The following is an 11,765-nucleotide window of genomic DNA, read 5'->3' as shown; positions in this document are numbered from 1 at the left end:
AGATGGGAGAGCTGGGCTCCAGGCCAGAGCTGCAGAGTCCTTGCCCTCAACCACGTAGTAAGACTCCTTCAGGAGGATTAAGGCTGTGCATATAAAATGTGTAGCACGATGCCTGGTCCACAGGAAACGCTGGATAATACAGCGGAGACGGGTTCATGGTCCCACAGGGAACATGGGGTTGTGATGCTGCAGGGATTCGTAGCAGCCGTCTACTGAGTTTATTTCCGGGAAACTAGCTGATGAAGTGGGCCAGCCTGAGGTTTGATCCCTGCACCTGCTCTGCTCTCCCTTACAATGCCCGAGCCCTCTCCATTCTGGGAAATGAACTGCATCATGTGGACTCAGCTGCCCTGGACTCCCTGATATGGGGAGGGAGCTTGGGTAGCCTGCATCCGGGCGCCGGAGCTCCCTGAGGACAGCCAGTGTAAGGCTGTGTGAGGGGAGCATGTGTGGGCAGGTCATGGCTTCGTTTTATATCTATTCACTTATTCATTCATTTAGCAAACATTAATTAAGTGCTACCCCCATGCTAGGGACTGTCCCCTGTCCTTCCCACAATCCCCAGTGGTCCCCTTGACCTCTGTTTTTAGCTCTGCTCTTAAATGGCATTGAAACGTCGTGTCACTTCTGCGATGTCTGGAAGACACATGACACTCTCTCCCGTGGAATGCATCCCAGCGGCATGTCGCTCTTGGTGTTTAAAGACCCTGCAGCTCCGCGTTTGATTTATCTCTCCGAGCCCTACACCCTCCTCCCCAGGTCTCTTTCAGGCTCCGTGCAGTGAGGGGTCCCCAGGGCCAGGGCTCCTCCTTTGTAAGTCAGCCTGGAGGCCTGCCATGCACTTTCCTGAAGGACACGGGATGATAAGGAAATCGCTGATAACGCGGAAGATAGCTCTTAATGAAGCCTGGCGCCAGGTGTTATTGGAAGCCTTCTCTCTGGCGAGAGACCTTTTCAAGCTCCGGGAGTTTCACACTTGGAGACTTTTACAGCATTGGGAGTGTTGTTTAGTGTTGGCTTAAGAAAACATTTCCTTTGACAAGAGCGAGATCTAATTTGTTAAGCTGGCTGCTTGTTTTCCTGGTTTTATGATTGTTAAAAATCTGTGTCCTTTCCTGGGTGCAAAAATAGCCGAGTGCATTTCATTTGCTCTTTTTTTTTTCTTTTTCCCGTGGCTGTTGACAGCCTGTGCTGGTGCAGAAATGAAGCCTGTGTTCTTGTTTAAATGCACTGAAGCTGGGGGTTGCCAGGGGGTTCTGGGCGGGTGGGCCTGCTGGTCCAGCCCTCCGATCTTTAGGGAGCCCACAGGATAGTCACCCTCTGCTCAGGTCTCCGGCCTGCCCGCTGGGTGTCCACTGCCCTAACATTAGAGACTCGTGAAGGGACAAATGCTGTCACGCCCCCTTTTGTAGATGAAGACACTGAGGCGGGGGGCGCATTCTTTTATTCTTTATTCAACAGATATTTGTGGAAGACCTACTATGCGCAGGGCATGGCGCTAAGCTCTAGCAACACAGCGATAAATGAGAGAGACAAAAATTCCTGCACACGAGGAGCTTACGTTTCAGAGGAGAGAGGCAGAGGAAATGAGAAATACACGTTGCCTCCGGGAGTGATGAGTGCGATGGGGAAATAAAGCAGAAAGCACGGAGGGAGACTGGGGTTGCAATTTTACGGAGACTGAGCAAGGAAATGATAGCATTTGGGTAAAGGTTTGAGGGAAGAGGGAGAGTCGGTAATGTCTGGGGAGGGGGGAAAGGTGTTTTAGGCAGAGGAAACCTTATTGCAAAGGCCCTGGGGGCAGAGACCAGAGTGGCTGGGGGGAGGTGAGCGAGGCAGAAAGGCTATGTGACCAGACTGACCCATGCCACACGGGGCTGTGGCGGCCCTGCTGGGACTTGGCTTTATAGAGCGAGTTAGGGAGGCGTCGTGGGTTTTAAAAGGGGAGCGAGGTGACTTGACCCACACGGGTGGCAGCTGGGACGCGGCTCTTCCCCTGTGCGGGCTGGCCTGCCTCCTCCTGCTCACATCCCAGTGCGCACGCTGTGTCGGGGGGTAAAGTCTGCACCTGGGGAAGCAGGAGGCATGGCTTTCTCAGACAGAGGTTTTCAAAATAAATTCTCTTCTAGAACAAGGAGGAGAAAACAAGAAATACATAACCATAAAATATAAGCACAACTTATTTCCTCTCTACACAGCTCCTTTAAGTATTTTTCACCCGCTGATGAAATTCAGCTGAGTAATAGCCCACTGTAATCATTTTGTATTTGTCTTTTTAAATTTAATATTGGACATAAACACTCCCCTACGTTCCTGCAGAGCTTTGTGCAGCGTCAGGTAGCTGGCCAGCAAGGATGTGCTGTAAGGATGTGCCGGAACTTCCTTCCTGGCTCAGCCTGGGCGCTTGGAAGCCTTGCGGGCGGCGCGCCCTGCCACACAGACAGCGCAGCCGGGAACCGTGTGCCCGCAGCCCGTGGTTTCGTCCTGTTTTCTCGGGCTACATTCCCAGGGTGAAGGTTTGGGATCAAAGCGTATCAACACATGCACAGTCACTATTCACAGGTTCCGTTTTCATTTTCCGACGATCCCTGCCGCCCCTACCCCCGCCTCCTGTCCGGGTTCCCAGCTCAGGCACCTGCGGCCTGGAGCCCAGCGCATCTGAGGCGCAGCGTTGCCTCTAACGGTGTGGCTGTGACAGCGTGAGCCCGTGCCGGTCAGGTGTGCGCTCTGCGTGTTCTGTCGGCCTCGCCACAGGCCTCACCTGCAAGGCTCTCCTTCGTATTTTCCCGGGGGAAGAGGGGGGTTGCGGGGTGGGGAGCGAGCACAGGGAGATGGTGCTGTGCCCAGGGCTCAGGCGCCCAGAGCAGCAGGGTCTCAGGCTCTGAGACTGTCCAGGCCCCACCTGGTGGGAAAGGCGCTCTGATTTGGCGGGAGACCCTGTGAGCAGTGCAGTGACCACGGGCTGTAACAGAGATGCCTACAGGGCCAGCGCGAAGAAGGCATAATTAACTGTCATGTGGGTCAGAAAAGATTTCAGAAGAGAGGTAACGCTGGAGGATAGGGATGTTCCGAATACAGAGAAGCTGGAAAGACATTTCAGAGAGAGCACTGTGTGCGCAATCCCGGAGATATGGAACAATATGACACACACAGACACTTCCAGAAACGTGTCCAGGAGGGCAGGTGTCGGTGGGGGAAGGGGCCAGACTGGGGCCGGCACTGAGGCCCCGAGCATGGCGGGCTCCTCTGTGAGGCGCTGCTTCAGGCCTGGGCTGCACATCGGGTCCCCGGGGCGGCTTCAGTTTCACGTGGCGCTTCTTGTTTCTAATGCGAATTCTCGTCCAGGTGAGTTAGAATCCCTGCCGGGGGCCTGCGGATCCTGACGGGTGAGCAAGGGGGGGCTCCTGCTGCCAGTTACAGAATACAGGAGGGTCGGGGACCAGCAGGTCAGGTCGGGGACCGGCCCCTGGGTGTGGGGGGGTGTTGTGTGGGAGACCCACCCTCCACCCGGCGTTAGAGGGCCACAGCAGACAGTCCTGCCTACTGTGATGCCACAGAGGGAGGGGTGTGGCCTGGGACAGTGGTCCCCAAACTTTCCACATGTTAGAGCAGTGATGGCGAACCTTTTGAGCTCGGCGTGTCAGCATTTTGAAAAAACCTAACTTTGGTGCCATGTCACATATAGAAATATTTTGATATTTGCAACCATAGTAAAACAACGGCGGGCTCCTCCGTGAGGCGCTGCTTCCGGCCTGGGCTGAGCATCGGGTCCCTGGGGCGGCTTCAGTTTCACGCAGCGCTGCTTGTTTCTAATGCGAATTCTCGTCCAGGTGGGTTAGAGTCCCTGCGGGGGGCCTGCGGATCCTGACGGGTGAGCAAGGGGCGGCTCCTGCTGCCAGTTACAGAATACAGGAGGGTAGGGGACCAGCAGGTCAGGTCGGGGACCGGCCCCTGGGGGGTGGGCGGTGTTGTATGGGAGACCCACCCTCCACCCGGCGTTAGAGGGCCACAGAGGATGGTCCTGCCTGCTGTGATGCCACAGAGGGAGGGGTGTGGCCTGGGATAGTGGTCCCCAAACTTTCCACATGAGAGTGATCTGGAAGTCTCTGTGCCCAGACATAGATAGATCTAACTTAGCCCGGGGTGATTTCATTGTCACACCCCAGACAAATGAGTTCGCTGATGGGGGCACCCAGCCATCAGTATTTGTTAAGGGCCCAGTGATCTTACTGCGCAGCCCCGCCTGAGAAGCAGTGTCTAGAGCAGTGGTTCTCAACCTTCTGGCCCTTTAAATACAGTTCCTCATGTTGTGACTCAACCATAAAATTATTTTCGTTGCTACTTCATAACTGTAATGTTGCTACTGTTATGAATCGTAATGTAAATATCTGATAGGCAGGATGGTCTTAGGTGACCCCTGTGAAAGGGTCGTTCGACCGCCAAAGGGGTCACGGCTCACAGGTTGAGAACCACTGGTTTAGAGCCTGGAAGACCAGCGGCTTCGTGCATCCTGAGAACTGGCTGGAAATGCCCTCTGAGCCGCCCCAGCCCTGCCGGGCAGAATCCGCGCTGTACCCGGGTTCCCGGAGGGTCCGCGGCACATAAAAAATAAAGAAACACCGCTCAGAGATACCCTGCCAGTAACATTAGGTTAGATACCAACATTTTCCACATTACATTCCTTTCAATGTTCAATTGAACACTTCAGTTGATGACGACACGTCCGTGTTGCTTGATTCTTTGTATGCATGTCATGAGTGCCTGGTTATATTTTCTCACCTTGTCTGTGCCTGTGGGATGTCGCATGGGTCATGGTGTCTGTGGGTTTAGGTGGCTGTTTGGGTGGCCTGTCCTGTGTGTGTGTGTGTGTTTAAGCAGTTCTGTGTGTGTGCTTGCCTGTTTTGTGTTTTTCTCAGCGAGTCTCCAGGTGGGGCCGCGGTAGGCGCTGTGGATGGGTGGATCTGGGTGGGCTGTCGTGTTCTCATGAGAACTAACACCCTTTGAGTATGGACAATGCATATTCCAGCGCACACGGGTCACGTGGCAATCACATTGTTTCCCTCTCATTTCCAGATGCCACATGGGTGGTTGTGAGCTGCTGCGTAGGAAAGACAAGACTGGAGTTTTGTACCTGGATCTTCTGCAAATGGCTTGTAGCTGAGTAGCGGTTGTGTGTAGCGTGTGTTTGGGGAGGAGATGGTTTGTGTACCTGTGTGTGCACGTGAGGAAGAGTGTGTGCAGACCAATCACCAGGTGCAACTGTGCCATGGTAGCCCGAGCTTGGCCGAGGTGTGTCAATAGACAGAATTATGGTGCCATGTGTCACACAGGAGAGTCACACAATGACCATTGCTAGAGGCCAGTGGCCATGGGAGGCCATGCTCCATGGCCAAGTACACATCTGACAAAGGCACACAGTCACACACGTACATCACCCACTACGGTCTCAGCCAGATGGGCGCAGAGCAGTGTGTCCATCACACCCACACATGCCCAGGCCAGGGGTGCCCCCAGAGGACGTGAACCCCACACAGGTCCTACCTCACCACCCTCAGAGCGCAGCTTGGGGCCCACTGAACTTCCATGAAGCCCCGATTGGCAAACAGGAAACCCACTGATGGTCTGTGAGGAGCTGAGATGCTGAGACTCGAAAGCCAAGTCCTCCTGCTCCGCTGTGGGTTCCTAGGGAAGCGGTACCCAGGCAGGCTCATCAGGGTCACGCTCCCCACGCTCTTGCTCCGGTATCTCCAATGACTCCATTTGTATTCCAATGCTGCCCCTCATCTGCTCTGCGTTTTAGGACATGTCGTCTATCCAGGCCTTGGGCTTTAACTCTCAACCCAAACTGTGGTCACTCCCCTTTCAGGACCTCGGACTCAGTCAGTGCCCAGTTTGACCCCCACTTCCACACCCTCACATTCTCAGGAGGAAAACAGAAAAAGAAGCCACTGTCCTCAGTGGCCATTGCCTACCTGACCACAGCTCCTTCTGAGGTGGATTTGGGAATTGAGCTAAAAGGTCATGATGGAGTCGCCATGAGCACGGGTGTGGTCAGCAATGACCTCTGCTTCAGTGGCCCCTAAGGACCACGTGTGCCAGGGTTGAAAGGGACGCTCATCGCGAGGGTGAATAAGCAGAGGAAACAGGATAGAGAACCTGCCACCATGGGTGATGCAGTCCTGGCAGCGCCTTTCACTGCAAGGCCCGATCGGCTTCGGCTCCTACCGGGACTGCCGTGAGCCCCTTGAGCAGCCTTTGCAATGAAAGGCAAGTCCCTGCACATTAGCCATATCGCAGGTGTCTCTGCTTTTTAGAACCAAAGGAACTGCCAGCTGCAAGGGTTTTGGTCAGACATCACTCTCTGTTGGTGCCCGGGCACCGTGGCCGGTGGGCAGGGGCCCTGGAGACTGGAGATGGCCTGTGTACTGGTGCAGAGCAGGATCCGGAGGGGACGAGGATCTGCAAGGCCACCTCTGGGTTTCTTCCAGGCTGGTGACACGGTGCGTCCGCATGTCGGAGAGTCCCCATCATTATTCTGGAACAGTGACAAGGCGCAGCAGTGACAGTGACCTGTAGCATCGGGAAAACAGCCGATTACTGAGCCCAGTCAATCCTCCCACAGCCTGTGTCCAGTCCTGAAGATTCTCGCAAAGGGGTCAGCTAGGGCGGAGGCGGCCAGGTGCCACAGTGGCAGAGTTCACCAGGGTCAGGGGAGCTGGGAGGGGAGGCAGGAGCAAGCAGGGAAGTGAAGGCTCCAGGCTGAGGTGCAGCGTGTGGTCAGGAGGCAGCTGAGTTGCCTTGGGCAGCTCAAGAGCATGGGCCCCGTTGGCCATAGGGGAGATTACGGGGCAGCACAGAAGGTGACTGCAGAGTCGCCCGATGCTTGAGCCCCGCGGGGTAAACTTGACTTTGAGACCCAGCCATTCAGAGGCCTCTGGCTATCGCTTTAGAAAGCAGGGCCAGGACATGCTTGGAGAGGAGGAGGGCGAGACTGACACACAGGCTCAATAGGCAGGTTTTGGAAATTAGTCAGCCAGAGAAAATAAAGCTCTATGTGTCTCAGGGTGCCTTGGCCTTTCTGGAAGATTCTAACAACTCTATAAGCAAGAGTGCAGTCCACAGGCCCGTCTTCCACCAGGTGCCCCCTCTCCACCTGGAAAAACAGCATTTCTGAGCCCAGAATGCAATCAGATGGATTAGTTTAACTTCCTAAACCTTGGCTCATGAGCCTGTGCATTTACATCTTATAATATGGGAAATTAATGTCTTAAGTTATTAGAATAGAAAATTCAATAGGATTTATTCTCCTGGTTCGAAAATAATCAGAGGTCGCCATGCAATGCGCAGCAATGAGTGATCCCCAATGAGCGGACAGTTCCCGCCTCTGGCTGCTTACCCAGCCTCTCCCCTCTCTGCTCCGGCGGCCTTTATAAGGGGCTGCTCCCCCCGACCCCCCCACCACACACACACACACACACACACACACACACACACACACACACCGTCTCTGCTGCTAATGAGCCTGGTCAGGGTGCTCACGTCCAAGAGCCACCAGACTGAGGGTGAAGTCTGGCTGGAAGCAGCTCCCTCCGCTCAGGTCCACATCCCCGGGGGAACTGAAGGGTGAGGTTTGGAGAAAACAGCAGCTCTTTCTCAAAAGTCACGAGGAGGCCAGGGAAGGGGGGCCAGCGATGGCAAGACCCGGGTCATTCACCAGCCACCGAATGCAGCTCCTGGGAAATGGGAGGGAACAGGCTCAGGCTCCCTGGGAAGAGGGATTTACGGTTGGACGGTCTGGCTGACTAACAGGGACCGAGGGACGCCGACCCCTCTCACATTGGTTTTGCCTGGATTGAGTTGAGACGGGAGAGGATTTCTTTGGATCCCAAATTCTATTTTTATGACAGGCAGATGGCTGGGTTCTTGGAAGCCTCACCTCCAGAGTTAGCCAGTCTGTGCTGGCTCCACATTCTCTGACCTTGGAAAATATTTTCTCTGTGAGACAGGTGTGTGTGTGTGTGTGTGTGTGTTCAGTTCGTAGGTTGCTGTGCAGATTCCATTAGATAATGAAGGTAAAACACTTAGCATGGTGTCAGGCACCCGGTAATCTCTTGCATCCCTTCCCCCTCTTCGGGAAGGCCACTGAAAGAAACACATAGATTCTCCAGCTCCTGATCCAAACAAAGGGATGATCCAGAAAAGCAAGTGGAGGGAGGAAGGTCAGCTCATGCCTCTTGCTCCACATGTGACTTACTTTTAAATTGAAGGATGCACACACCCAACTACAGTGTCAGGAACGGGAATGGGAGCGGAGATCCTCCACTCCCTTGTCCAACCTCCTGTTGCTGGTGTGAGAATGAAATGACATGATACAGCCAGGGCTTCCGACAGGGCAGCGCCCGACCCCTGGTGGGTAAAGGGGAGGATGAGGTAGAAGCAGAAGAGGAGAAACATGAATGAGAGAGAGAGAGAGAGAGAGAGAGAGAGAGAGAGAAAATAAAGAGGAAGAAGAAGTGAAGGTTAAGAGGAGGAGGAAGAGAAGGAGAAGGAGGGGGTGAAGGAGGAGGGAGAGGAGAAGGAACAGGAAGAGAAAGAGAAAGAGGAAGAGGAAGAGGAAGAGAGTCCAGCCACTGGGTTACATAATGACCGGGGACAGAACCAGACCCCTGGGTGGAAGTTACAGAGGCCGCTGCATTCAGGGCAGGAGTGGGCTCGGTTCCGACCAGCTGTCGAGGCTGCAGAGCGGTGGGCGTCCTGGCCCCGAGGCAGGTTCCAGGTCAGTGGGATGAGGCGGCAGCAGTGTTTGCACCGGGTGGAAAACTGGTTCAGAAAACTTCTCTGTTCAGGTGCACTGACATCCTTCCCGCCGAGCTCGGAGCACCAGTTGAGAGCCGCCCTCCACTGGGCTTCCGTGTGCTCCAACAAGGCCTGTCCTCAGAAGGGCTCCTGTGTTCTGGTTTTGGGAGAGTGAAAAGTTCCTCCTCTCAGGGCATTTCCTGGGGAAAAGAAGACACAGTCGCCATGAATGTGCTGTAGTCGGAGGCTGCAGAGGTGGCAGCAAACAGGGTGACAACTCTTCAGGGCACCGGGACTCAGAGCCCTGGCGGCCAAGGATGGAGAGAGGGTCATTTGCGGTGACACCAGGCACGTGTCACCCTCGTGGCTGGGGAGACTCCCTCCCATGTACAGCCTCTGCTTATTCACCCGCGCGGTGAGTGTCCCTTTCAACCCTGGCACACGTGGTCCTTAGGGGCCACTGAGGCAGAGGTCATTGCTGACCACCCCCTTGCTCATGGCGCCCCCATCATGACCTCTAGCTCAATTCCCAACCCCGCCTCAGAAGGAGCTGTCGTCAGGTAGGCAATGGCCACTGAGGACAGCGGCTTCTTTTTCTGTTTTCCTCCTGAGAATGAGGGGATGTGGAAGTGTGGGTCAAACTGGGCACTGAGTCCGAGGTCCTGAAAGGGGAGTTTGGGCTGAAGTTAAAGCCTGAGGCCTGGATAGACGACATGTCCTAAAACGCAGAGCAGATGAGGGGCAGCATTGGAATACAAATGGAGTCATTGGAGATACCGGAGCAGGAGCGTGGGGAGCGTGACCCTGATGGGCCCGCCTGGTACTGCTTCCTGAGGAGATGACAGCGGAGCAGGAGGGCTCGGCGTTTGAGGTTCCGTGGCTTATGTTTGCAACCAGCTGCCAAGCTGCTGTCAGCATCGCTTAGGAAAGGGGCTCAGAGCCCATCACAGTCCTCCTCCTCACCTAGGAAGCAGGCGGGGGGCACGTCCCTGAATCACCCAGCTGGTGAGCAGGAATTTGGAGGGGAAATAACGAAGGCTGGGTGGCAGCTGTGTTTTATTCCCCTGAAAAAACGAATGTGTTTATTAAAGGGTCACAAACACAAATACGGAGACCAAGCAACCCACAAGGGCATCCTCCTGCACCGATGAGGAGTGACGGGAGTCAGACCACCTGCGCCCACATCCTGCTGCACCGTTCACTCACTGCGTGACCTTTGGCAAGGGTCACTAACTGCGTGACCTTTGGCAAGGGTCACTCACTGCGTGACCTTTGGCAAGTTTATTGATTACCTCAGTTTCTTTATCCGTAAAATTGGTAAAATAATAGTAACCCTCCCATAAGGTTGGTAAGGTATGTATGTGAGTTAATATTCGCAGAGCTCACAGTTCCTGGTACGTCATAAGTGCTGTGTAAGTGCTCATTAACTAAGAGCAAAGAGTAAGTGTACGGGCGGTAGGCAGGATGCGAAGCGGGCACCTGTGACCAGTCTTGGAGGAGGGAGAAGCAGCACACGCCAGCGCCAGCCAGTGGCTGCCTGTGAGATGCAGGTGCAGGGCCACTGTGGTCCTCAAGGTCTCAGAAGAAGCTGAAAACCCAGATTTTTTACTGTTTCTTCATCCGACAAGTGAGTTTATTAGCTGTTGTATCTCAGACCCGAGTGAGGTGTATGGCTGGTTTGCACCGTGAAGGGGCCCAGAGGAGCCAGGGCTCCCAGGACACGCCCCTGGCTCTACTCCTGAGACAAGGGGAGACCTCCTGGGACCTCGGGGCCTTGATTCAAAGACCCTGGGAAGTGTTTTCCTGCCGCAGGGATTGTGCGACAGGAGAATCGTTCGTTACTCGCTGCTCTAAGAACAGCCCTCGAGAGCCCAATGACTTAACACGAAAAGTTTATGTCTTGCTAACTTGCATCTCAGCCCAACACAGGGCAGTGAGGGTGGGGGTTGGGGTCTCCTTCAGAGGCTGAAGGGGTGACAGAGGCACTGCTATCCCCACCGCAGGACTCCCCAGGCTCCACTGCTGGTGCCTAAGGGAGGACATGGAGGGACCCCTGAGGGGCCAGACCGGGAAACCATGACTCATTCTCACCCAAGTGCCATTGGCCAGGGCCCAGTGATGTGGCTGCCAGGGACAGGAAACAGTCCAGCCACGTGCCCAGGAGAGAGGAGAAACCGGAGGTGGATGAACACTAGCATTTTCTTCATTAGCTTTGCACCGACCCTCCTCTCTGCCTGGGGCACTCTTCCCTGATCATGTGCCGCCTGCTCACCATCAGCTCTCACCTCCTCAAACACCTCCCCTGACATTCCTGTTTAGGGCGCTCCCGCCCCTGGGCCCCACCCTTTACCACCTCAGTCATGCAGCACGTTCTGAGTCTCCTGCGCGTTTGTTTCTTTTTTTATTAAATGCATTGGGTGACATTGGTTAATAGGATCCTATAGGTCTCAAGCATAAGTATTTGTTTCTTTTTTTAAAAATATATTTTATTGATTTTTTGCAGAGAGGAAGGGAGAGGGACAGAGAGCTAGAAACATCCATGAGAGAGAAACATCGATCAGCCACCTCCTGCACACCACCCACTGGGGATGTGCCTGCAACCAAGGTACATGCCCTCGACAGGAATCAAACCCGGGACCCTTCAGTGTGCAGGCTGACGCTCTATCCACTGAGCCAAACCAGTCAGGGCAAAGTATTTGTTTCTTGTGTATCGCAGGGCTCTGCCTCTGCCTTCAGTTACCACGGCAGGGACTCGGTGTGTCTGGCTTACCAAAGAGGCTGAGTTAATGGATTCAAAGTTCATTCCAATCACAGACTGCCTCCTGGGAAGCCAGAGCCGCGCTGCCTCCACAGATCAAAGATTAAACAGGCCTCTGATAGCCCCTCCGGCGACCCGCGTCCTGCAGCAGCCCGTTCTGCAGGCAGGAGGGCTGCTGGGCGGCCTGCGGGTCCGGGGGCTAGGCTGGCGG

Source organism: Myotis brandtii, unplaced genomic scaffold (assembly GCF_000412655.1).
Source record: "Myotis brandtii unplaced genomic scaffold, ASM41265v1 scaffold158, whole genome shotgun sequence".
In the NCBI taxonomy this organism is placed as follows: Eukaryota; Metazoa; Chordata; class Mammalia; order Chiroptera; family Vespertilionidae; genus Myotis; species Myotis brandtii.
This window is presented reverse-complemented; position numbering follows the sequence as displayed.